This window comes from Choloepus didactylus, chromosome 11 (assembly GCF_015220235.1).
Source record: "Choloepus didactylus isolate mChoDid1 chromosome 11, mChoDid1.pri, whole genome shotgun sequence".
NCBI classification, from domain to species: Eukaryota; Metazoa; Chordata; class Mammalia; order Pilosa; family Megalonychidae; genus Choloepus; species Choloepus didactylus.
The window spans coordinates 78,239,642-78,265,491 of record NC_051317.1 but is presented as its reverse complement, the minus strand read 5'-3'; the positions used below and the strand labels follow the sequence as shown (position 1 = coordinate 78,265,491).

General features: G+C 38.0%; 1 protein-coding gene and 1 pseudogene across 1 annotated transcript in view; one reads left to right on the top strand and one right to left on the bottom strand.

Annotated features, from left to right (window-relative positions):
* NDUFS4 (NADH:ubiquinone oxidoreductase subunit S4) overlaps positions 1 to 25,850 on the bottom strand; it is a 146,236-nt gene that overhangs the window by 111,174 nt on the left and 9,212 nt on the right. The window lies entirely within an intron of this gene.
* LOC119506265 lies at positions 7,251 to 8,335 on the top strand (annotated as a pseudogene).

The window sequence follows — 25,850 nt, the reverse complement described above, 5'->3', positions numbered from 1 at the left end:
CTGGGCTATGGGGCTGCCGATGGGCAGGAGTGTTTCCTGTCCACCAGGATGGTGGCTGTGAGCGGACACCCCCCTTTTCTTGGGAAGTTGTGTTGTTTAGTGAATTTTCTCAGCCACTGGATTATTGCCTTTTGTCTCAGAGCTCTCTTAGTTCTGCTCTTGACTTGACGTGCCCAAATTGAAAGTCTTTGAAGCTTTCTGTATTGGGCTTCCTAGAGTAATTGTTTTAGAAAAAGAAAAAAGTATTAAAAAAAAAAAAAAAAAAAAAAAACAGCCCTCCTCAGAGATCTAAGGGGTTATTGAAATGCTAAAAGACAAAGCAACCAGGGCCATTAAGGAAAGGTCCACAGGGCAGAGAGATCAGCTTTTCTTCGGGATTTGCATATGCGCGTCAAGGCCTGAGCTCCGCCCTTCCCCTTTCTGTGTTCACCAGAACTCCAAAAATCCTCTGCTTTTATTTTGGAGTTTTTCGTGTTGTTTTTTTTCTATGCCTGTCTCCTCTCTGCTGGGCTGGCTGCTCTCAGAGTCTCTGGTGTCTGGTCTCAGTCTATCTATGGTTGGAGTTTGAATCAGTAGAATGAGTTTCCGATAAGAGCAGCCACTGCAGTTCTCCCTTCTGCTTCCCGGAGCTGACAGCCCCTCCTCCCCCGGGACTGAGCCTGGCAGGGAGGGGCGCGGGTCCCCTGGCCGCAAAAACTTACAGATTTCGCTGATCTCAGCAGTTCCACGTTTTCATGAGTGTTGTATGAAGTATGCCCAAAGACAGATTGCTCTGTGGTGTCCAGTCCACGCAGTTCCTGGCTTTTTACCTACTTTCCTGGAGGAGTAACTAAAACTTACAGCTTACCAGTCTGCCATCTTGCCCCGCCTCTCCTCGCAATGTCTTCTTTATGCTCTTCTAGAGTCTTCTTGATTTCCTTCATATCCCGTACTATGGTCTCATTGTTCATCTTTAGTTCTTTGAGTAGCTGCTCTAGGTGCTGTGTCTCTTCTGGTCTTTTGATTTGGGTGCTTGGACTTGGGTTATCCATATCGTCTAGTTTTTTCATATGCTTTATAATTTTCTGTTGTTTTTGGCCTCGTGGCATTTGCTGAACTTGATAGGGTTCTTTTAGGGTTTGTAGACCTATTGAAGTCCTTATCTCTAATTTATCAGATCTACAGCTTCGTGGAGTACACTTTCTCTAACTAACCAGCAGGTGGCGTCCACGAGCCACCTGTTCACAAGCCAGTTCTCCCCTGCTTAGCCTTTTTGGTGAGTGGGGGAGTGAGTCTTGTGGGGCCCAATTGGTGTACCAAGCTTGCGTGTGTAGTTGGTGTTGCCTGCCCTGTATGTGGGGCGTGTTTCTGGGCAGTCAGGGAGGGGGGGTGGCCCTAACAATCAAATCTCCCTGGTGATCCTAGAGTTTTAAAGCTGGTGCAATAGTCTAATCCTTCAGTTCAGTCCTGCCACAGTTTGTCTCTGCCACTGACCCACAAGTCCTTGGTATTGGCGTATGGCTCCTGAGACTTGCAAGTGGGCCCCTCTTCCAGGCTGTGCACCCCGGGTCTTCTGTTGAGGGATGACTGTGCTATGTCACAGGTGAGTGCCGTCCCCCCAGGGCAGTTCTGGGCTGCTGGGCTGTGTAGGGAGGCTCCCAGTCTGCTCAAATGATGGCTGAATGGGGCTTTATTAATTCACACTGCTCCACCTTCCCAACTCTGGGACAATCAGCTGAGGTTGCAGGGAAGGCTAATGTCCACGCCCAGTTTTGTGGTGTGTGCCTGTTATTTGAAGCCCTTCCGTCACACTGGGTTGTCTGGGGCAGCTCTGGGCTATGGGGCTGCCGATGGGCAGGAGTGTTTCCTGTCCACCAGGATGGTGGCTGTGAGCGGACACCCCCGTTTTCTTGGGAAGTTGTGGTGTTTAGTGAATTTTCTCAGCCACTGAATTATTGCCTTTTGTCTCAGAGCTCTCTTAGTTCTGCTCTTGACTTGACGTGCCCAAATTGAAAGTCTTTGAAGCTTTCTGTATTGGGCTTCTTAGAGTAATTGTTTTAGAAAAAGAAAAAAGGATTTAAAAAAAAAAAAAAAGGGTCCTCCTCAGAGATCTAATGGGTTATTGAAATGCTAAGAGAAAAAGCAACCAGGGCCATTAAGGAAAGGTCCACAGGGCAGAGAGATCGGCTTTTCTTCGGGATTTGCATATGCGCCTTAGGGCCTGAGCTCCGCCCTTCCCCTTTCTGTGTTCACCAGAACTCTAAAAATCCTGTGCTTTTATTTTGGAGTTTTTCGTGTTGTTTTTTTTTTTTTTTCTATGCCTGTCTCCTCTCTGCTGGGCTGGCTGGTCACAGATTCTCTGGTGTCTGGTCTCTGTCTATCTATGGTTGGAGTCTGGATCAGTAGAATGAGTTTCCGATAAGAGCAGCCACTGTAGTTCTCCCTTCTCCTTCCCGGAGCTGACAGCCCCTCCTCCCACGGGACTGAGCCTGACAGGGAGGGGCGCGGGTCCCCTGGCCGCAAAAACTTACAGATTTCGCTGATCTCAGCAGTTCGACATTTTCATGAGTGTTGTATGAAGTATGCCCAAAGACAGATTGCTCTGTGGTGTCCAGTCCACGCAGTTCCTGGCTTTCTACCTACTTTCCTGTAGGAGTAACTAAAACATACAGCTCACCAGTCTGCCATCTTGCCCCGCCTCCTCTTTTACTTACATTTTTATTCTTACTTTCATTTTTATTTTCTGGAATGATGAAAATGTTCAAAAATTGATTGTGGTGTTGAATGCACAACTACATGATGAAACTGAACAACTGTTTTACACTTTGAATGATTACATGGTGTGTGAATATATTCAATAAAATTAATTTAAAAAAATACACATATATGTAAGATTACCAAATCCTAGGAGCTGAGTGGAATCTATCAAACTATTAGTTAAAACGGGGTATCCACGAAAACTGAGAGCTTATGTCAAAGCTAAAAAAGATTTATAACTTTGCACCAAGGAAGTCTTTTCATCTCTATATGAAAAAGCACTAAGTCTGTATGAATTGATTATTCATCTCATAAATTTTTAGAAGTCTAGATAGAAGCTACTAAAGTTAAATATGATTATTAATTGTACTGCCTCATGTAGCTTATTTCCTAAAATTATACACTTTTTTAAAGCTTCTAGTGCATGTCTATGTAACAATACTTTCTGTTGCCATGTTTCATGCCAATTATCACCCTTGTGACTTTTCAGACCATTGCACTGGCATCATTGTTCACAACTGTCACATATTATACATTAAAAACAGTTTTTAATTTTTAATTTTCTTTACTAATAGATTTATGTTTTAAGCAAGTACATAAAACAAACATTGTTTAATACTTCTATCAAAATTTAATGGACAAAACAGAAACAAAAGCAAGCCCAAATGAACCAGGTGATTCCTCTAGTCAAATAAATAACTACTGGACATTTTCAGTTAACAACCTAAGGTCACCTTTCAGCTTCATTCAATCACAACAGGATTATTTCAGAGCTATTGGGCATCTTTTTAAAAAAATGACTCTACTAATCAATCATGCATAATTCCATTTTTTCCTCACATTAGGTCTGTGCACCAATATTCCAGTTCTCCTTCTAAGCACACAGTGAGATTACATTTCATTGGCATCTCAGAGGATAGGCCTGGGCATGTAAACTACTATAACCAATGAAATATGAGGAAAAGTTGTACTGTCTAGCAGAAGCTTTAAAGGTCAACACATAATTGCCAATCTCTTTTCCTTTCTCACAGCAACCAACAATGTTCTAGTGGTTAGTAAGGGCATCTGGATTATAGCTCCTGACTGTCCCACAAGAAATATGCAGCATGAATAAGAAATCAATCAATCTTTGTTATTTAAGACAGATATTTTGGGATTGTTGGTATCCTGACTGATAAAGCTTCAAGTAACTCTCTATTCATGTACTTCTCTAGAGAATGTCATATGAGAACTTAAGTTGGATGATGTCCATTTTACCTTGACTGTTTGAGGTTGAGAGTTTTATAGATTGAGAGTTTACTATTTTGAAGTGAATCAAGATGTCACTTTTAAAAAGCTATATTTCTAGTTTTAAAAAACAGTATGATTTATTTCTTTTTTCTTCCAAAGCTGAGAAGAGGTCAAAAGCCATTAGTTAATGTGCTTCACATTCAGCTCTAATGCTACTGTTTCATCTTGGATAGCTCATCTCCAATTTAAGAAAAAATAAAAAACAAAAGGCTGTGGATTTTATCCTTGCTTTGAAGTATTTCAACTTGTGATGATTTCCTTTGGTTTAGGAATGTTTTGGTTTAAAACTTCCTACTAGCCATAAATCCATTAAGATTATGTTTGCATCATAAAAATATTTAAAATAAAATAAACAATGACTATGATCACAGAAAATAAGCTGAAATTATAAGACAGGTTAGTTGCATTCATCTTCTAGCAACTACATCAAAGAGAAAGTTAGTTGGTAGGTATTGCTTACTCTTCAATTTCACAATGAAGAGTTTGTCCATTAGCACATCTGGCAATCTTGTGCATACTGTTTCTTAGAGGCTGATGATCCACATAAGAATAATTACAAATGCATTTAAAAGAAAAAATATCACTAACTTTTTTTTTTTTAAACTTCATGAAACGATTTGGAAAACAGTCATGTAGTGACTTCAGAATTAATCAGAGCCATGTTAAAATTATGCATTTCCCACTTAGGAGCAAAATGATCTTGAACAAATTCCTTTACAAATCTATACTTCAATTTTCTCATCTGTAAAAATAAGGATAATGGTTTCTCACAAAGTTACTGGAGAATTAAGAAACATGTTAAATAATTGGCATGGAGTGCCTGGTATAGAATAGGAACTAAATAAATGTTCATTTCTTTATCTCCAGTAACAAGAAACCTCTTCATTTATTGGCCACACAGAAAAAGAGAACCCTATACAAGATGAACAAACACATCTTTTCCAGATTTTCTCCGAACAAATGTAAACAGCTAACTTTTCTTGTTTGATCCAATCCCAATTACAAAGTACTATTAATTTTACATTCTAAATATTTCCCAACTAAATCCACTGTTCTCTACTTCTGTCCTCATTCCCTCTCACCTGTACCAATACCAAATCTCTTAACTGGTCTCCATGACTCTAGTTTTAACTTCCTCAGAGACATCTTTCACACCATCAAGTAATTAATATCCAATCATGCCACTCCTCTGCATAAAATCCTTCATTGTCTAGACAGCAACTGAACTTAAAAAATAGAGGTATTTAGGGACGAATGCCACGATATTATAATTTACTTTCGAATGGCTCAGGTTAAAAATGGGGGGGGGCGGCACACAAGCACACACAAAATGAGTGAAAAACAGCAAAATGTTAATGTTGAATCTAAGTGGTGGGTTTCTTGATTCAATGTACTCAACTTTTTTTGCATGTGTGAAAATTTTAATAACAAGAATTTGAAAAATAAAAAAATATATAATGATTAGTATGATACTTTTATGGTAAAATTGGGATACATAAGAATGTATTTGAATATGTATAAACAAACTCCAGGCATAAAAAACTAATAGCAATAATTTCTGGGAGGGTGGGGACATGGAGAGCTGTAAATGAGTAGATGGGGGACAGGGATGAGAGAGGGACTGTGCCATAAAATTTATTTTATATATAGAAGAATGTCATGACTATATTATCTACTCCAAATATTACATTGAAAAGTAATGTTGACTAAATATTACTCACTGCATATAGTTATTGTGAGGATTAAATGAGAAACATATATAAAGCCTTAGTGAGTGCTTGGACTTGGTTAAGGCTCAAGAAATGTTTGCTAGTCTAGCTGCTGAAGAAAGAAAAACTCCAGTATTAACAGCACTATCTAATGTGTACAATCTTAATGTGTACAAGTTAATTTTAATCTATACCCTAGGTATGGCTAGTTACACTCTGCAAAGTAACTACTTACAGAATTCAAGTAGCAAAATCAAGTTATACCAGAGACCTTTTGACTGGCATAAACAAGACTGAAATTATTTTTCCTTGATAAAATGAGTGGTGTTTGAAGTAGACGGCTGGCTAGAAAAACTGCATGGGTGCCACTAAACAGATACAAATAACAATCTAGCAAGTTCAGCAACCTCAACTTTTAGAGCAACAGTCAAGGTCTAAAGTTCTTTCTGGGCCAAGGAACTCTCCTATTTGTGATAGACAATGTTGCCTGACTTGACCAGTTCTGCCAAACTACTGTTATTGCTTAGCTCTAGTGAACCAAGTTTCTCATCACAATAGGCAATTCTCTTCCTAGGGGATAGTGTTACCTGGCCTAACTACATGGCTGACCATTCCTGCCATAAGAATACATTATCATCTACCTTTAGTGAACCAAAGTACCATCTCATAGGGCTACTGAGAAGATTCAATGAGATATATACGTTAAGCACATAGCACTGTTCCTGACATACCCAGTAATCAATAATTAGTTAGAATCATTACCATTATTTTTGAGAAACTAGCTAATAATGAAATTCCATGTAGATTTTCAAAAAGTTTTTATTAGCATAACCCCTGAAATTCATGCCAACTCTAAAACACAGATTCAACTACATAAAAATGTTCAGTTATAAAAATGATTTATTTACCTAAATAGCTGCAGTAGATGTTTGCTACCTATAATCTGTTCCAGAGCAGTCATCTTTTTAAAATCGTGCACAAATAAAAAATTTAGTAATAAATTACTAAACTGACAGTTTTATAGGCCTTCATACCATTTAAGAAAAAGTCAACAATCACTATAAGTTTCATCCAAATCCAGTCACTAAAACTGCAGACTACTAGACCTGAAAGAATAAACTCCCACTGATTTCCCTCAGCAAATCATTTAAACTAAAACCCTAAGTCTATCCTTTATTAAAAGAAGTGTTGTTAGAAATGTATATGCAATTTAATTTTAATCACAAAACCAATCTGATCAATAAGAAAATGAGCCATGAAACCAGTACTTTCCAATAACTTATTATAATATTTCATTTTTCAAAATTTATCAGCTAAAGAAGACGTTGTAACTTTAAAATATTTTTGGTTATGTTTGTGACTATTTAGGCAATAAAATACTCTTTGAAGAGAGGATTGAAAGACCTGGCAAAGTTTAATACTCATCAACTACAAAATAGTGTATTTAGAGTTGGCATTCTCATTGAAGGGCTCGGCGACTCGGCAGCCTGCTGTAGAAGGAACGCAGGGATTTTAGGATAGATCAGACATATTGTAACAATGCGTGAAATAAAGACCAACAATCTTGATGAGGAACAGGTTCAACTTCTGGCAGAGATGGATATTATTAGTGGTGAAAATGACAATAAAATAGGTGCTGAGACCAAAAAAGAACTGTCACCTGAATAAAAACATTGACAAAGGATTATTGCATCGAGCTTCTAGTGTCTTCTTAGTAAACACTGAAAATAAGCTCCTACTATAGCAGAAATCAGATGCTAAAATTACCTTTACAGGTTGTTTTACCAATACATGTTGTAGTCGTCCATTAAATAATCCAACAGAACTTGAAGAAAATGAAGCAACTGGAGTAAGATGAGCAGCACAGAGGCGTTTAAAAACTGAATTAAGAATTCCCAGGAAAGAGGTTCCTCCAGAATAAATTAATTATGTAATATGAATTTACTACAAGGCTCAATCTCCAGATATTTGGGGTGAACATGAAATTGATTACATTTTGTTTGTGAGGAAGAAAGCAGGTTAAAATCTACTATTATGTGTCAAAAGAAGATCTAGAAGGACTTCTGAAAAAAGCAGTCAGTGGTAAAATTAACATAACTCCATGGTAATATGTACTAGATTTTAAATTTGTATGTCATTTGACCCAGCCAATTAACTTCTAGGAATTTATTCCAAAGAAATCATAAGTGTATGAAACAAATATACATTCCTTACAGAACTGTTTATCATAACAAAAAAATAGAAAATAACCTAGAAGTCTGACAGATTAATGTTAAAATAAACTGCTAATCCATACAATTGTTTAAAAGAGTCAAGAAGATCAACATGTGCTGACATAAAGCAGCCATTTTATATCATTAATAGTTTAAAAAAAAAAAAAAGGCGAGTTATTGGCTATTCAGTTTTCCTCTTCTACAAAGTATATATTTGCCCATTTTTCTACTGCCCTCTTTTTCTCACTGATTTGTAGGAGCTCATAAAAAAAAGAAAAAAGATAACTCCATGGTTTAAAATTACTGCAGACTTTTCTCTTTGAATGGTGAGATAATTTACATCATTTGAATGAGTTTGTTGAACATGAGAAAATATACAGAATGTGAAAGTAGGGATGAGTAATTATTAAACTACTAAAAATTTCTATAAACTTAGATTGATGATTTTTAAAGAAAATTTGGTTCTCTATTAGGAAAACTCATTTGATATATTGATACTTTTACAACTAGAATTTGGGAGAAAAGATTACGGAACTCTTAATTTTATACCATATACCCCATATATATATGCACTGTTTATGAGACATTATTGTAAAATAGAATACAAATAAATTTAACCTGTTGAAACACATGCTCATGACAAATGTGAACAAATAAGTGAAGCGCTTCATTTCTGACACTGTTGTGACAAACATTTTAAGAACACTTGTAGGGCACTTTGCTATTTGCCAAATGCTTTATATATCACTGATTTCTTTTTTTAAATCATGGTCTGGTAAAATGTGCAAACAAGCTAATTTGCTTGTGTACCTCAAAACAGTACTGACTACTTCCAGTGTTAACAAATTAAACTAGCAGAGCAGACTCAAGGGAAAGTAAATGGTATATATCCTAATCTCTACCATTCTAAGTTGATTTTGTGATTTAATCATTCTGGAATATCATTTGATATTTAAAGTTAATCATTGCTTTTATAATAAGCAGGGCTTTACATTGACTAGATTAAATCTTTTAATAGTCTTGGCGATTAGCAAAGTGAATGTTTTCAGAACTACAGTAGACAGAGAGAGGCTATTCATAAATTGTGAATTGGGTCATACTGTACAACAGGGTTTCTTAACCTTAGCCCTGTTGACATTTAGGGCCTGTTAATTCTTTGTGTTTGGGGGCTGTCCTGTGCATTGTAAGATATTTAGCATCATTCCTGGCCTCTACCCGTTAGATGTCAGTATCACACCTCTCTCCAAGTTGTGATAATCAAAATGATACCAGATATTGCCAGGTGTCCCCTGGGGGTCAAAGTTGCCCCCAGTTGAGAACCGCTGCTCTACAAAGTCAGGCCATAATTATAGAAAAAAAAAACAAAAACAATAGAAAAAAGGCTAATGTTCATATTAAATAGATTCAGATTATGGAATATGTATATATTAATATTTAAAATATACCTTAACAAATGCAGTTTTTTAATCTCTGACCATAGATTTCTTAGATTTGAAATCTTAAGACATCTTTATAAATGCTATGTAACAATGAAAAAAATTATTTCTTACAAAGTTAAATGGTACATACATTCATTAGAAAAATTCATTCTTTAACCTTGTACTGTGTACTTATATTTCAGGCAAGATGGCTTTCATAGCAAGTATTTATTTTATTATAAGTGAAAGAAATAAAAACTACATTTTAAAAAATAATGTATCTATGTTCAAAAAACCCACTTGAACTCTGTCTACCATATATACTTAAGAGTGCATACCAAGACTCTAATTCCTATTCTCAATTTATCATCTACTGAAACACCTACTACATTCTTCACACATGGTAGACATAGCAGCTGACTTCAAAGACTGTATAGCTTATTGAGGGAAGACAGATAGATAAACAATAATTTCAATGTCACTGGTCCGAATGTTAATGGCAACTGCTACAACAAAGGTTTATACAAGATATACAAGGTGCTTTTCAATGCACTGGGGAACAACTGTGTGGAGGGTGAGTGGGAGGGGATGCTGTCAGGGAAAAATTCCTTGAGAATGTTGCCAGTGCTGTCCAGATACTTTTCTCTTCACTGAGCATCCACCTACTGCCTCAGAGTTGAGAGGGGAATTTTAAAACATTTAGCGTATTACTTAGACTGATTACACATTTCGTGTATATTATATGTGGTACAGCCTTAGCAAACATTTTCATAATTTATTTTAAATGTAGGTATAGTGCCACATAACCAGTAATTTAAATTCTGGTTGCAAAGTAATGAATTTCTTATTTTCCCAAATATATTTTACCAATGCTTCTTATTTTGCCTCTCTTCGACTTCCTTCCAGTACGTTAAACAAAATGGTGAAATGGAACAGTGTCTACAATATTTCAAAATGCCTTTAAACCCTAATAGTTTCCATTTTTAATTGCTTTTATTTCTAAAAAGTATTTAGCAAATGCAACTAAGTAAAATAATGTTGTTTCCTTTATGTGGACTGTAACAACAGAACATGTAATCTCAATTTCAAAATTCTGGGTTTATTCTGCATAATGGGCAATCTGACATTCTAAAATTTATAGCATAATAGCTATACAGCTATTTACTACAGGAAATAAAAATACTATTGGCAATTATTTAAATTTGCAGTATCTCTGCATTCTTTTTTTGATGGAAAACTTTGGCAACCTAGTAAAAACCCAAATCACCCAAAGAGTTGTCTTTCTGACAGAATTCCACTTACACATTTTAGTAAATACTGCCTAAAGATAAAGTCTGCAATCCTACCTGTCATTTAATAGGGTAGAAAAAGGAAGCATCATAAAACTATGTCTTTTTCAGTAATCTGTGACATTATTGTCCATAATGGTTATATTTAAAACCCATATAGTATTTCGTAAGGGGGAAAAAAACTAAAACACAATGCTGCATAAGGAGACACTGCTGTGCAATATTTTTTTAATTCCTATACTATTCCATAATCAAATGAGCCCACAGATGTTTAATGAGTAACTATTATGCACTAAGCACTGTGTTATGCTATGAAAATACAAAAGTAAAGAAGAAAACATCTCAAAGAACTTAAATCTTAGAGAGAAACACAGACAAGTAAATAGGCAGTTACAATTCCTAGAAAAAGGTAAGAACATTGGACTCTAAGACCACACAGGATTAGTGCCTAACATAGGCTTTTCAAGTAGGGCTCCTTGGAGAATGTGATGTCTAAATTGCCACTAAAGGATGAATAGGACTTACCTAGGCAAAGAGTATTGAGGAAAGGGGGTTGGGGGAGGACACAGAGCAGAAAGCAGACCCAACAGTCTAGGCAAACAGAACCTTAACTACAGAGGAGAGAGACAACATTTAGGAACTGCAAGTATGTTCAGAATCATACAGTATAGCTGGAGATTGGGGTAGGAGGGGGACTGATGAAATGATGAGTGCCAAGGAATGAATGGAAGATGTTAGGATAGGATATGAAGGACTCTGTGGCATGCTGAGAAGTTTGAACTTTATCCTGTAGGCAATGAGGAGAACAAATTAAGACTGATGACAAGAAAACCAGTTAGAGGGCAGGATGATCGTAGCTACAGTTGCAATAAGGATGAAAATGTCTGTCTGAGTCCCTGTGTCAGTTCTTCTGGATATATACCTAGTAGTGGGATTGCCAGATCATATGGAAATTCTATACTTCACTTCCTGAGGAACCATCAAACTTTCTTCCCACGGCAGCTGCACCATTCTACTTTCCCGCCAGCAATGATTAAGTGTTCCTATTTCTCCACATCCTCTCCAACACTTGTGGCTTCCTGTTTAATAGTGGCCATTCAGAAGGTGTGAAATTGTTAGTTTTTATTTACACTTCTCTAATAGCTAGTGATGTTGAGCATCTTTTCATATGCTTTTTAGCCATTTGTATTTCCTCTTTGAAAAAATGTCTATTCAAGTCTTTTGACCATTTTTTAATTGGGATGTTTTGTCTTTTTATTGTTGAGTTGTAGGATTTCTGTATATATTCTGGATAGTAAACTCTTATCAGATATGTGGTTTCCAAATATTTTCTCCCATTGAGTAGGCTGCCTTTTCATTTTTTGACAAAGTCCTTTGAAGCAAAAATAGTATTTAATTTTGAGGAGGTACCATTTATCTATTATTTCTTTTGTTGGTTGTGCTTTGGGTGTAAAGTCTAAGAAACCATTTCCTACCACAAGATACTGAAGATGCTTCCTTGCATTTTCTTCTAGGAGCTTTATGGTCCTAGCTCTTATATTTAGGTCTTTGATCCATTTTGAGTTCATTTTTGTATAAGATGTGAGATGGGGTGCTTTTTCATTCTTTTGGATATGAATATCCAGTTCTTCCAGCACCATTTGTTGCAGAGACTGTTCTGCCGAGTTGAGTGGATTTGGCAGCCTGGTCGAAAATCAACTGACCACAGATGTAAAGGCGTATTTCTGAACTCTCAATTCTATTCCATTGATCAATATATCCATCTTTATGCCAGTTATCATGCTGTTTTGACCACTGCAGCTTTGTAACATGCTTTAAAGTCAGGCATTCCAAGTCCTCCAATTTCATTCTTTTTCAAGACATTTCTGGCTATTTGGGGCCCTTACCCTTGCAAATAAATATGATAACTGGCTTTTCCATTTCTGCAAAGTAGGCTGTTGGAATTTTGATTGGGACTGTGCTGAACCTGCTTAGATTTCTTTCTACATCTTTGGTAGCTTTAGCTTCCAATTCTCTCATGTGTGTAAAGTGCACAAGCAAGTGGGGCATGGCAAGCGAAGTTTGTGAGCCTCAAGCCCTCCACAGCGCTGCAGGGTGAGGTCCGAACAGTTGCACCACCAACATTTTCTACCCTCTATTTTTTTTTAATTGCCATGCACGTGCGTTCAATTTACTTATGTGAAAAGTGCATATGATGCATATGAACTGTATACATTTGAACTTGAATGTAAACAGAGGACAACTGATGTCACAGTAGACAGTAAGATACAGGAGAGTGCATTAGTTAACCTATTGCTGCTATAACCAATCTCCACAAATTTAGAGCCTTACAAGAATACTAATTTTTTTTCTCTTACAGTTCTGTAGGCCAGAAGTCTGAAATTAGCCTACAGGGCTATTAGTAAATGTTGGCAGAGCTGGTTCTTTCTGAAGACTTCAGGGGAAAATCCATTCCTTATCTCTTCCAGCTTCCAAGGAATGACTGCATTCCTCAGTTTGTGGTCACATCACTCCAATCTGGCCCACCAGGGTAATCTCCCCATCTGAAAATCTTTAACTTAATTACATCTACAAAGTCCCTTTCACCATATAAGATAACATTCACAAGTTCTGGGGATTAGGACATGGACACACTGGGTGGATGAGTAGGGGAGCAGAGGGTGTCATTCAGTCTACCACAAAGAGTATACAGAGAATAAAGGTATTGATAATGTTCTAGTTCTTAAACTGAATAGTGGGTTCATAGGAATTCATTGTTATTTGCTTCCTAACATATATACACTACACATATTTGCATGTATATCAAATATTACATAATTTTAAACATTTTTAAAAGAGTAAAGAACTATAAATCAAACTCTAAGAAACACTGACAATTCAAGGAATGGGCAAAAGATGATGAGCTTTCAAAGGGAACTGAAAAGGAGGAAAGTCAAAACAGACATAGAAGAAAGACTCCAAAATGAGAAAGTCATTTTTTGTGAATTGCAAAGGTCACGTAAGATAAGAACTGAGAAGAATCCATACATTCTATCAACAGGGTCATTGCTGACTCTGATGAAAGCTTACTTCAATGAAATGGTAGGTGCCAAAGATAGATTGCATGGAGTTCTCCACAACCTGGAGAAAGCCAGGTGCAAAAAAATTATTTCATAAACTTATAAATAAAATACTGTAAATAAGTAAGACAAAATCCAGGATGCTCTATTAATCCAGGAAGAGGAACTAAGATCTAGGCAAAATTTACAAAAGGAAAGCAAAAAGGCAGGGAAAGGAGAACAGAAACAAAAAGGAAAATAAAAAAGCCACAGAGGAAATAAAGATAATGATGCCGACAATGATGATGATCTTATAATTTATTAGGTACTCAGAATATGCCAGTCAGTGAACTAAGCACTTTATATACTTTATGAAACAGGGATTATTATTATGTCCATCTGATAGTATGGAAAACAGGTACAAAGAAGGCACAAAGCTAGGAAGTATCAGAGCTGAGACTCATATGTAGGTACATACGATTTCAAAACCTGTGCTCCTAAGAACTATCCTAGATTGATGTGATGGATCCAATAAACGAGGTCAAGTAGGAGAAGGCTAAGAATGTGGCCGAGCAGCATCCCTGGAAAGGAACTTTTTCCAAAGCTAGAATCAAAGACACTATTAAGAGATTATTTTAAATATAGTTGGCCACATCAACAGTTTGAAATTATAAATCAAATACAGGGTTCCCACATGCCAGACTATTATTAATAGCTGGCATTGGTGTGGTACATATGTTGCTCATTTTTATATTTGTAGTATTAATACAGTCCATGGTTTAATTTAGGTTTCACTGTGTTGTGCAGTTCCGTGGATTTTTTTTAAATTGTTTTAAAAATTTGTATTTTAGTAACATATGCACAACCTAAAATTTCCCCCTTTAAACCACATTCAAATATGTATTTCAGTGCTATAAATTACATTCACAAAGTTGTGCTACTATCACCACCATCCATTACCAAAACTTACGATCAAAGTGAAACTCTGTATGATGCCAGCATTAACTCCCCATTCCCTACCCCTAACCTGTCCCCTGGTAACCTATACTCTATATTCTGAATCGATGAGTTTGCTTATTCTAATTATTTCATAACAGGGTGATCATACAGTATTTGTCAACATGCTATCAACATTTCATTCAGTAGGATGTCTTCTAGGTTCATTCATGTTGTCGCATGTATCAGAACTTCATTCCTTCTTATAGCTGAATACTATTCCACCCCCTGTCTATATACTGCATTTTGTTTATCCCTTCACCAGTCGATGGACACTTGGGTTGCTTCTGTCTTTTGGCATTTGTGAATAATGCTGCTAGGAACATTGGTGTGCAAATATCTGTTCAAGTCCCTGCTTTCAAATCTATTGGGCATATATCTAGAAGTGGGCTTTCCGGGTGATATGGTAAATCTACACAACTTTCTGGGGAACTGCCAAACTGTCTTTCACATTGGCTGCACCATTTTAGATCCCCAACAACAATAAATGAGTGTTCTATTTCTCCACATCCTCACTAAAACTTGTAATCTTCATTTTCTAATAGGAGTCATTCTAGTGGGTGTGAAATATCTCATTGTGCTTTTGATTTGCATTTCCCTAATGGCTAATGACGTTAAGCATCTTTTCATGTGCTCTCTGGTCATCTGTATATCTTCTTTGGAGAGAGATCTGTTCAAGTCTTTGGCTCATTTGTTAATTGGGTTGTTTAGCTTTTCGCTGTTGAGTTGTAGGAGTTCTTTATATATTCTGGATATTAGACCCTTATCATATATGTGGTTTCCAAATATTTTCTCCCATTGCGTAAGCTGTCATTTTACTTTCATGATAAAGCCCTCTGATGCACAAAGGTTTTTAATTTTGCTGAGGTCTCATTTACCTATTTTTTCCTTTGTTACTTATGCTTTAGGTATAGGGTTTAAGAAACTATTATCTAACACAAGGTCCTGAAGATGCTTCCCTACATTTTTTTCCAGGAGTCATAAAGGAGAAAGAAATATATATTTAGGTCTTTGATCCATTTTTAGTTCATTTTTATATAGGGTGTGAGGCAGGAGTCCACCTTCATTCTTTTGCAAATGGAGATTCAGTTTTCCCAGCATCATATGTTGAAGAGACTCTCCCTGTTCTTTAATTTTTGACCAAAGGCCCAGCTTTCATTATACCTGGTTTGTAGATGGTATCTGCCACATAGAAAAAAACAATCTGAAGTAGTGGTTATCACTCAGATTATGACAGAAAGAAGCTAGATAAAGAGAGGCTGGTAAACTGCAACTACCAAGCTCCACCCTTGCCCTTCCTATCTGGTAATATAAACCAATTCCTTCTTGTTGACTACACGAGTAAGCAGAGTTCATGGATTTCTGTCACTTTTAACTGAGAAAGGACTAACACAAGAGTTGATACAAACAAAAGACTAAATAAACTCTTATTCCTCTCTATGGAAGGGCTGCAAAACCTGGGATCCATGAAGCCCCTAGAATAGTAACTCTGATCGTATATATTTTTAGAGAGAAAGCACCAAAACTTTCATCAGTTAATTAAAGCAGCTCTCTGACTCCCAGACCCTCTCAAAAAAGTTAAGATTTATTGCTGACTGTCTAAACCAATGATTCTAAATAGATTTTCTGCTTCCACACCATTTACATAGGCTACAACCCGTCATCTTTTATTAGATGCCATGATTTTCAACAAAGCACCAACCCTTCCCCTGTTCGATTTCCAAGGATTTTGGATTAATTCCTCCCTCCTCTCATCACAGTTGAGAATCAATGATTTAGAATCTGATTATATTAAGAATTTTTTGCATCATTTTAGATGCTTTAGATCCATTCAGATGTGCTCAAATGCAAGAAATAATAGAATTTAGTTTTTTTTTAATTTTATTTTGAAATAAATTCAAACTTACAGGAACAGTTGCAAAAACAATACAAACCCCATACACAGAACTCCAGCATACCCCAACCCCCCTCCCGATACCCCGATCCACCAACTTTAACATCCTGTCACACCACCATTTCTTTCTTTCCCTCCATCCCTCCCTCCCTATCATCCATCATCTATTGCTCTGTCTTCCAAACATATGAGAATATAATTACATATACATTTCCCATGAAAAAGAACATTCTTTTATGCATTCACATTAAGTGCAGCTAAAAAGTTCAAGAAATTCAACTTTGATACAAAGCTTACATTCCGTATTTCCTTTTTTTTTTCTTATGTCCCAACTGTGTCCCCTTGAGCCTCCTCTCCTCCATTCTCAGATCCCATCCAAGATCATCCCTGGCATTTAATTGTCACTATCTATTTAGACTGTCCTTTTTTTTTCACTTGTGGAAACATATATACAGCCTAAACCTTCCCAATCCACCCCCTCCCTAGCATTCTATTAGTGGGATTAATCACATTTAGAATGTTGCAATGCTATCACCTTCCCACCAGCCATTACTAGAAATTTCCCTTCACCCCAAACAGCAACCCTACACTCATTTCTTAACTCCCCATTCCCCTTCCCTCACTTCTCGTAACCCATACTCTACTTTTCATCTCTATGGTCATATTCGCTGATACTTTCTTTGTGTTTACCGTGGGGCTTAAATTTAACCTTTTAAGTCTATAACAATCTTGTTTTTCTTTGATACCAACTTAACTTCAATAGGACACATAAACTATGTTCCTTTACTCCTCCATTCCCCCACCTTTATGTAGTTCTTGACAAAAATTACATATTTTACCTTGAGTCCAAAACCACTGATTTATCATTACAGTTTATGTATTTTACATCCTGTAGGAAGTAAATAGTGGAGTTACAAATCAAAAATACAGTAGTATTGGTATTAAATTTACCATGTGATCTTTACTGGAAGTCTTTATTTCTTCATGTGGTTTCAGTCAGTTGTTTAGTGTCCCTTCCTTTCAGCCTGCACAATTCTCTTTAGTACTTCTTATAGAACTGATCTACCGGTGATGAAGTCCCTCAGCTTTTGATTATCCGGGAATGTTTTCACCAGCCCCCTCATTTTTACCCTCCAGGTGTTTGTGAATTTTCTAAGTCTCTGATGGTTACTGACTTCTATTTGTATTCCATTGTGGTCAGAGAATGTGCTTTGAATAAATTCAATTTTTTTTTTTTTAAATTATTGATGCTTGTTTTATGTCCCAGCATATGGTCTATTCTGGAGAAAGATCCATGATCACTAGAGAAGACACACATTCTTCTTGTGTGTCCTGGTGATTTGGGCTGTTATGTTCTACATGTGTCTATTAAATTTCTCTATATCTCTCTCTCCTTTCTTTGTTTCTCTGTCGGTAGGGCTCCCTTTAGTATATGAAGTAGAGCCAGGTCTTTTATTAGCTAATTCTCTCGGCATTTGTTTGTCTGTGAAAAATTTAAGCTCTCCCTCAAATTTGAAGGAGAATTTTGCTGGACTAAGTATTCTTGGTTGGAAATTTTTCTCTCTCAGAATTTTAAATATGTCATACCACTGCCTTCTCACCTCCATGGTGGCCACTGAGTAGTCACTACTTAGTCTTATGTTGTTTCCTTTGTATGTGGTGAATTGCTTTTCTCTTGCTCCTTTCAGAACTTGTTCCTTCTCTTCAGTATCTGACAGTCTGATCAGAATATGTCTTGGAGTGGGTTTATTTGGATTTATTCTATTTGAAGTTCGCTGGGCATTTATGCTTTGTATATTTATATTGTGTAGAACATTTGGGAAGTTTTCCCCAACAATTTCTTTGAATACTCTTTCTAGACCTTTACCCTTCTCTTCCCCTTCTGGGACACCAATGAGTCTTAAATTTGGATGTTTTATTTTATCTATCATATCCCTGAGATCCATTTCAATTTTTTTCTCCATTCTTTCTTTTGCTCTTTCATTTTCCATTCTGTGTTCCTCGAGGATGCTGAGTCGTTGTTCAACTTCCTCTAATCTTGTACTATGAGTATTCAGTGTCATTTTAATTTGGCCAACAGTTTCTTTTATTTCCATAAGATCTTCTACTTTTTTATTTACTCTTGCAATTTTTTCTTTATGCTCTTCTAGGGTCTTCTTTATGTCCTTTATATCCTGTGCCATGCTCTTCTTTATATTCTTTATATCCTGTGCCATGTTCTCATTGTCTTTAGTTCTTTGATTAATTGCTCCAAGTACTGTGTCTCCTCTGATCTTTTAATTTGGTTGTCTGGGTTTGGGTTCTCCATATCGTCTGGTTTTACCATACGCTTTAAGATTATCTGTTGTTTTTGGCCTCTTGGCATTTGCTTTACTTGACAGGGTTCCTTCAGGGTCTATGAAATACCAATCTCTAATTTGTCAGATCTACAGCTTGGTGGCGTACACTTTAACCAGCAGATGGCGTCTGCGAGTCACCTATTCCCCTCAAGTCAGTTCTCCCCAACTTTGTCTTTGTGGTGTGTGGGCGTCTGATTCTTGTGGGGTTCAATTGGTGCACCAAGTTTGGGTGTGTTGTTGGTGCTGTCTACCCTGAATATGGGGCGTGTGCCTGAGCGATCAGGGAGGCAGGGCAGCTTTAATAACCAAACCTCCTAGGTGTTCCCAGAGATTTAAGGCTGTTGCAGGAGTCCAAGCCTTCACCTCAGTCCTGCCACAGATTGTCTCTGCCGCTGACCCACAAGTCCCTGGCACTGGCATAGGGTCCTGGGATTTCCAAGGGCTTCGCCCTTCTCAGCCATGCTGTTCCAGGACCCCTGCCGAGGGGAGGCTGCGCCACGTCACAAGTGCACGCTGGCCCTCCAGGGAAGCCCTAGGCCACTGGACCGTGCAGGGGCATTCCCAGCCTCCTGTAAAGATGGTTGAATGGGGTGTACTAATTTCCCCCTCTTCGCACAGCTCCGCCTTCCCAGCTCTGGGACAATTAGCTGTGGGTGCCGTAAAGGCCACTGTCCATGGCTGATATTGTGGCATGTGTGCAGTGCTGCGGGAAATATTCCCTGTCACACTGGGACCCTTGGTGGAGCTCTGGGCTATGGGTCCAGCCCCGGGCAGGAGCGTCCCCAGCCCACCGGGGAGATGGTTGCAAGGGGCACTGTTCCTTTCTCCTTTTGACTCCCCGTGCCCCCCTGGCCCCAATACAATCAGCAGCAGGTGTGGGAAGGGCTATCCTCCACGCCAGACATCGTGGCGTTGGGACAGTCCGCTCCGCTGTGCTTCACTGTGCAGTTCTCACCGTTGTATCCGCAGTCAATCCCAGGTTTGTTTTTTTCAAAAAGAACCAGTCCGTCTCCAAATGCCAACCCACGGTTTCCCCACACAACAGTGCAGCTGCCGGACTTTCAGCCGGCTCACTCACTCGTTTCAGAATGCAGACTCCTGGTTTCAGCAAATGCACGGTCCCTGTGGATTTAGTAGACCTTGTCCAGCTGGTGCATCACTGGAACTGGCGTTCTGGGTCACTTTCTGCTTTTATCTATTATTTTTTAGGGAGGTGTTTTTTTTTCCCTGTCTTACCTAGCCGCCACCTTGGGTTCTCTAGAATTTAGCTTTTCAAAGAATCTATTCTAGGATGGCTTGTCCTAGGGTAAGATGTAGTAAGCACATTCAACTCTTTCACTTCCACTGAATGCAACTATAAAATCTGGAGAGCTATGTGAAAAGAGTTTACTATATTGTTTTCTCCCTAGCATCCCCTGCCTAAACTTAACACAGCTGGAGAACAGGAGGTAAGCACTGTGGTATACAGAGATGGCTCTAGAAGTACTTTGTCCCCAAGGAGCTGTAAAGGGAAGTAACTCTTAGAAAGAGAATGGAAATTGCCCATTTTTTCTCTCATTTCTCTGTTTTCTCAGGTACATGCACAATACCTAGGCAATCCCATAGTCACACGACAGTGGTAACAATGGAAACCTGCAAGAGCCAAAACTCTGACCCAACACCTCTCCATTCATTAGAGGTGTGTTTATAAGAAGGTGGGAAAACACCCAATGCTCTTTTCTTCCCTATCTCTTTCTGATGCCCTGTCTCCCAGTCCCTTGTCCCCTGACACCAGTAAAGCAGTATCTGTGCTACAAAGTCACAGGTTTCTTGATGGAAGACTGAAAAGTAGAGACCCAGGGACCTGGGTTCTCAGAACATAATGGAATTAAACTAGAAATAAATAATGGAAAGAAGAAAATTTCCAAATACTTGGAAATTAAACAAAACACCTCTAAAGAATTCACGGGTAAAGAGGAAGCCTCAAGGGAAATAAGAAAATATTTTGAACTGAGTGAAAAGAAGACATATCAAAATTTGTGGGATGGAACTAAAGAAAACAGAAGAGGAGGAAAAAGTTCCCATCTTATTTTATGAGTCCAGTATTATCCTGATACCAAATCTAAACAAAGACAGTACAAAACAAGAAAACTATAGACCAATATCCCTAATAAACATAAATGAGAAAATGCTCAGTGAAATATTAGCAAACCAAATCTAGCAATATTTAAGAAGAATTAAACAAACAGAAGCAAATGGAGTTTATCCTGAGAAAGAAAGACTGGTTCAATATTTGAAAATCAATCAATGTAATCCACTATACTAACAGTTAAAGAAGAAAAACCACATGATCTTATCAATTGTTGCAGAAAAGGCATCAGAAAAAAATCGGCATCCATTCATGATAAAAACTCTCATGCAAACTAGTAACAGAAGAGAACTTCCTCAACCTGACAAAAGACATCTGTCTGAAAGGCCAATAGCTAACAACATACTCAGTGGCAAAAAACTGCAAGTTTTCCTTCTAAGATTGGTATATGGCAAGAATGTATAATCTTACCACTCTTATTTAACATCCTTCTGGAAATAAGAAATGAAAGGCATATAGATTGGGGGGAAAATAAATAAAGTGCTCCCATTTGCAGACTGCATGACTGTCTACTTAGAAAACCGCAAAGAATCTACGGAAAAAAACTTTTAGAACAAGTGAATCTACCAAAGTTGGAGGATACAAGGTCAACCCACTAAAACCAATCATATCTATAAATCATATCTACAATTAGAGACTGAAACTTAAAAAAAAAAAAAAAAAGTTTTTTTTTTACCGTACTCCCCAAACCGAGATACTTAGGTATAAATCCAACAAAACATATACAGCAGGATATGTACATTCAATGCAAAACACTGAGGGAAGAAATAAAGCAATAAATAAAGAGACACACCATGTTTATGGTTTGGAAAACACAGCAAAAATATCAACTATCCCCAAATTAATCTATAGATTTGAAACAATAACAATCAAAACCCCCAACAGGATTTTCCATACATCTAGACAAGCTGATTCTAAAATTTAAGAAAGGCAAAGGAACTAGAACAGCTAGAACAATTTTGAAAAAGAAAAATGAAGTTGGAGAAATCACAACTACTCAATGACATACACATTTTCGATAAAGCTGGATGTGGTATTGGCATAGATATAGACACTTAAATCAACAGAAAAGAATAAACAACACAGAAATAGACTCAGACTAATATCGCTAATTGATTGTTGACAAAAGTACAAAAGCAATTCAATGGAAAAGGGTAGTATTTACAATAAATGGTGTAGGAACAATTAGACATTCACATACAAAAATTAACCTTGATTTAACCCTCATACTTTATACAAAAATTTACTCAAAATGGATCACAGATCTAATGTAAAATCTAAAACTTTAAAGTTTCCATAAGACAACATAGGGAAAAATCTTCAGGGCCTGGAGTTAGGCAGAGTCCTTAGGTAAGCCACCATGATCCATCAAATACAATTTTAAAAATGATAAACTGGATTTCATCAAAGTTAAGAACTTTTTCTCTGTTGAAAGTCACTGTTAAGAGAATGAAAAGACAAGCCACACACTGGGAGAAAATATTTGTAAACCACATATCTGACAAAGGACTTGTGCCCAGAATATTTTAAGATCTCTCAAAGCTCAACAATAAGAAAACAAACAACCCAATTTCAAAAATGTGCAAAAGACATGAACAGACACTTCACCAAAATTCAACATCATTAGCTATTAGGGAAACATGTTTGAAAACCACAATGAGTTAGCCATCAGGGATATATAAATTAAAGCCACCACATCACACCCACTAGGATGACTACAATAAAAAAGACAGATAATAAGTATTGGTAAGGATGTGGAGCTATTAGGACCCTCATTCACTGCTGGTAGTAGTATAAAATGGTGCAGCCACTTTGGAAAACTGTAAATTCCTCAAAAGGGTAAACATAGTGTCACCATGTGATCTAGTATATATTCAAAGGAAATAAAAACATGTCCATTCAAAAACATGTACATAAATGTTTATAGCAGCCCAATTCACAACAGTAAAAAAGTGGAAGCAACCCAAATGTCTATCAACTTACGACTGGATAAACAAAATGTGGTATACAACAGAATACTATTAGCAATAAAAAGAAATAAAGTACTGATACAAGTTACAACATGGATGAACCCTGAAAACATTATGCTAAAGAAGCCAGATTCAAAAGGCTTGAATGATTCCACTAAGAAGAAGTGTCCAAAATAGGCTAATCCATACAGACAAAAAATAGATTAGTGGTTGCCTAGGGCTGAGGGGAGCAGTGAAATGGGGAGCGATCACTAATGAGTATAGGGTTTCTTTCTGGGATGGTAAAAATATTCTAGAATTGATTGTGGTGATGGTTGCATAACTCAGTGATTATACTAAAAACTATTGAATTGTACACATTCTTCAAGAGAATGAAATTTACGGTATGTGAATTATATCTCAAAAAGGCTGTTGAGAAGAAAACCAACACCTAGTAGAACAGCTAAAATAAAATACTGACAAGGATGCAGAGAACTAAAACTTCCATGCAATGCTTGTGGGAAAGCAAAATGATACAACCACTTTGGAAAACGGTTTGGAAGTTTCTTATGAAATTAGAAACATACATTAGTCCTATGACCCAGGTATTTCCCATCCCAAGTATCTATCCTACAGAAATGAAATGTTCACACAAAATCCTGTTCACAAATGTTTATAGCAGTTCTATTTATACTTGCCCGAAACTAAAAATAACAGAAATGTCCTTCAATGGGTGAATGAATAAACAAACTTTAGTACATTCATACACTGGAATACTACGCAGCAACAAAGAGGAACAAACTACTGATACATGCAACAACTTGGATGAAATATCAAAAGGTTTTATGCTGAGTGAAAGAGGCCAATATCAAAAGGTTATATACTGTATAATTCCATTTATATCAATGTTTCAAAATGACAAAATTATAATGATGAAGAACAGGTAACTGTTGCCTGGGATTATAGGGGTAGTAGAGGATAACATGACGAGGAAGTCTCTTGAGGTGATGGAACTGTTCTGTACCCTGATTATGGTAGTGAGTACATGAATTTATACATGTGTTAAAATTCTAAGAACTGGGCACCAAAAGGAAATAAGTGAATTTTTCTGCATAATTTTTAAAATAACTTTTTTTAAAAATCCAACTTAGGAGAGAACCTAAGATGGTGGCTAGGTGAGACAGGGCAAAAAAACACCTCTGTGAAAAATACTAGATAAAAACCAGAAAGTGACCCCAGAACACCACTGCCAGAGATGCACCAGCCAGACAACATCTGCTAAATCCACAGGGAATGTGCATTTGGTGAAACCAGGAGCCTGCATTCTGAAACGAATGAGTGAGTCGGCTGAAAGTCCCTCAGCCATGCTACGGTGTGGGGAAACGGTGGGCTGGCGTTTGGAGATGGACTAGTTCTTTAAAAAAAAAAACAGCCCAGGAGTGGCTGCAGATACGACGGGGAGAGCCGCGCAGTGAAGCACAGCAGGAGCGAGCTGGGCTAATGCCTTGGTGTCTGGTGTAGAGAATACCCCTTCCCTCACCCGCTGCTGATTGTCTCGAGACCAGAGGAGAAGAGGGGAGCCAAAAGGAGAAAAAAAAACTGCACACCCAAACTTCGTGCACCAGTTGGACCCCACAGAATCAGATCCCCACACACCACAAAGACAAAGTGGGGGAGAACTGACTTGAGGGGAATAGGTGACTCGTGGACACCATCTGCTGGTTAGTTAGAGAAAGTGTATGCCAACAAGCTGCAGTTCTGTCAAATTAGGGAGATCAGCCATCTCCCCAGTGGGCGAGGGACGCTCCTGCCTGGGGCCAGGCCCACAGCCCAGAGCAGTGCCAAGAAACCCAGTGTGACGGGGAATCTTTCCCACAGCACTACACATAAGCCACAATATCAGCCATGGACAGTGGCCTTTAATACACCCACGGCTGACTGTCCTGGAGCTGTGAGGGCAGAGCTGTGCGAAAAGGGGGAAATTAACACGTTCCATTCAACCATCTTTGAAGTGGGCTGGGACCGCCCCTGCAAGGCCCAGCGACCCAGGGCTTCCCTGGCAGGCTGACGAGCACTAGTGATGTGCCGCGGCCCTCCCTCAGCAGAGGTCCTGGAAGAGCACATCTGGGAAGGGGAAACTGCTCGGAAATCCCAGGGACCCTACGCAAATACCAAGGACTTGTGGGTCAGCGGCAGAGACACTCAGTGGAAAGACTGAAATGAAGGCTTAGGCTCCTGCAACAGCCTTAAATCTCCGGGAACACCTGGGAGGTTTGATTATTAAAGCTGCCCTGCCTGCCTAACCACCCAGACACATGCCCCACATTCAGGGCGGACAGCACCAGCAACACACCCAAACTTGGTGCACCAATTGGACCCCACAAGAATCAGACCCCCACACACCACAAAGACAAAGTGGGGGAGAAGTGACTTGAGGGGAATAGGTGACTCATGGATGCCATCTGCTGGTTAGTTAGAGAAAGTGTTTGCTACCAAGCTGCAGTTCTGACAAATTAGGGATCAAGTAAAGCAAATGCCAAGAGGCCAAAAACAACAGAAAATCTTAAAGCATATGATAAAACCAGATGATATGGAGAACCCAAACCAAAACACCCAAATCAAAGGATCAGAAGACACACAGTACCTGGCACAATTAATCAAAGAATTACAGACAGGCAACAAGAGCATGGCTCGGGATATAAAGGACATGAAGAAGGGCATGCACAGGATATAAAGGACATAAAGAAGACCCTAGAAGAGCATAAAGAAGAAATTGCAAGAGTAAATAAAAAAATAGAAGATCTTATGGAAATAAAAGAAACTGTTGGCCAAATTAAAGACTCTGGATACT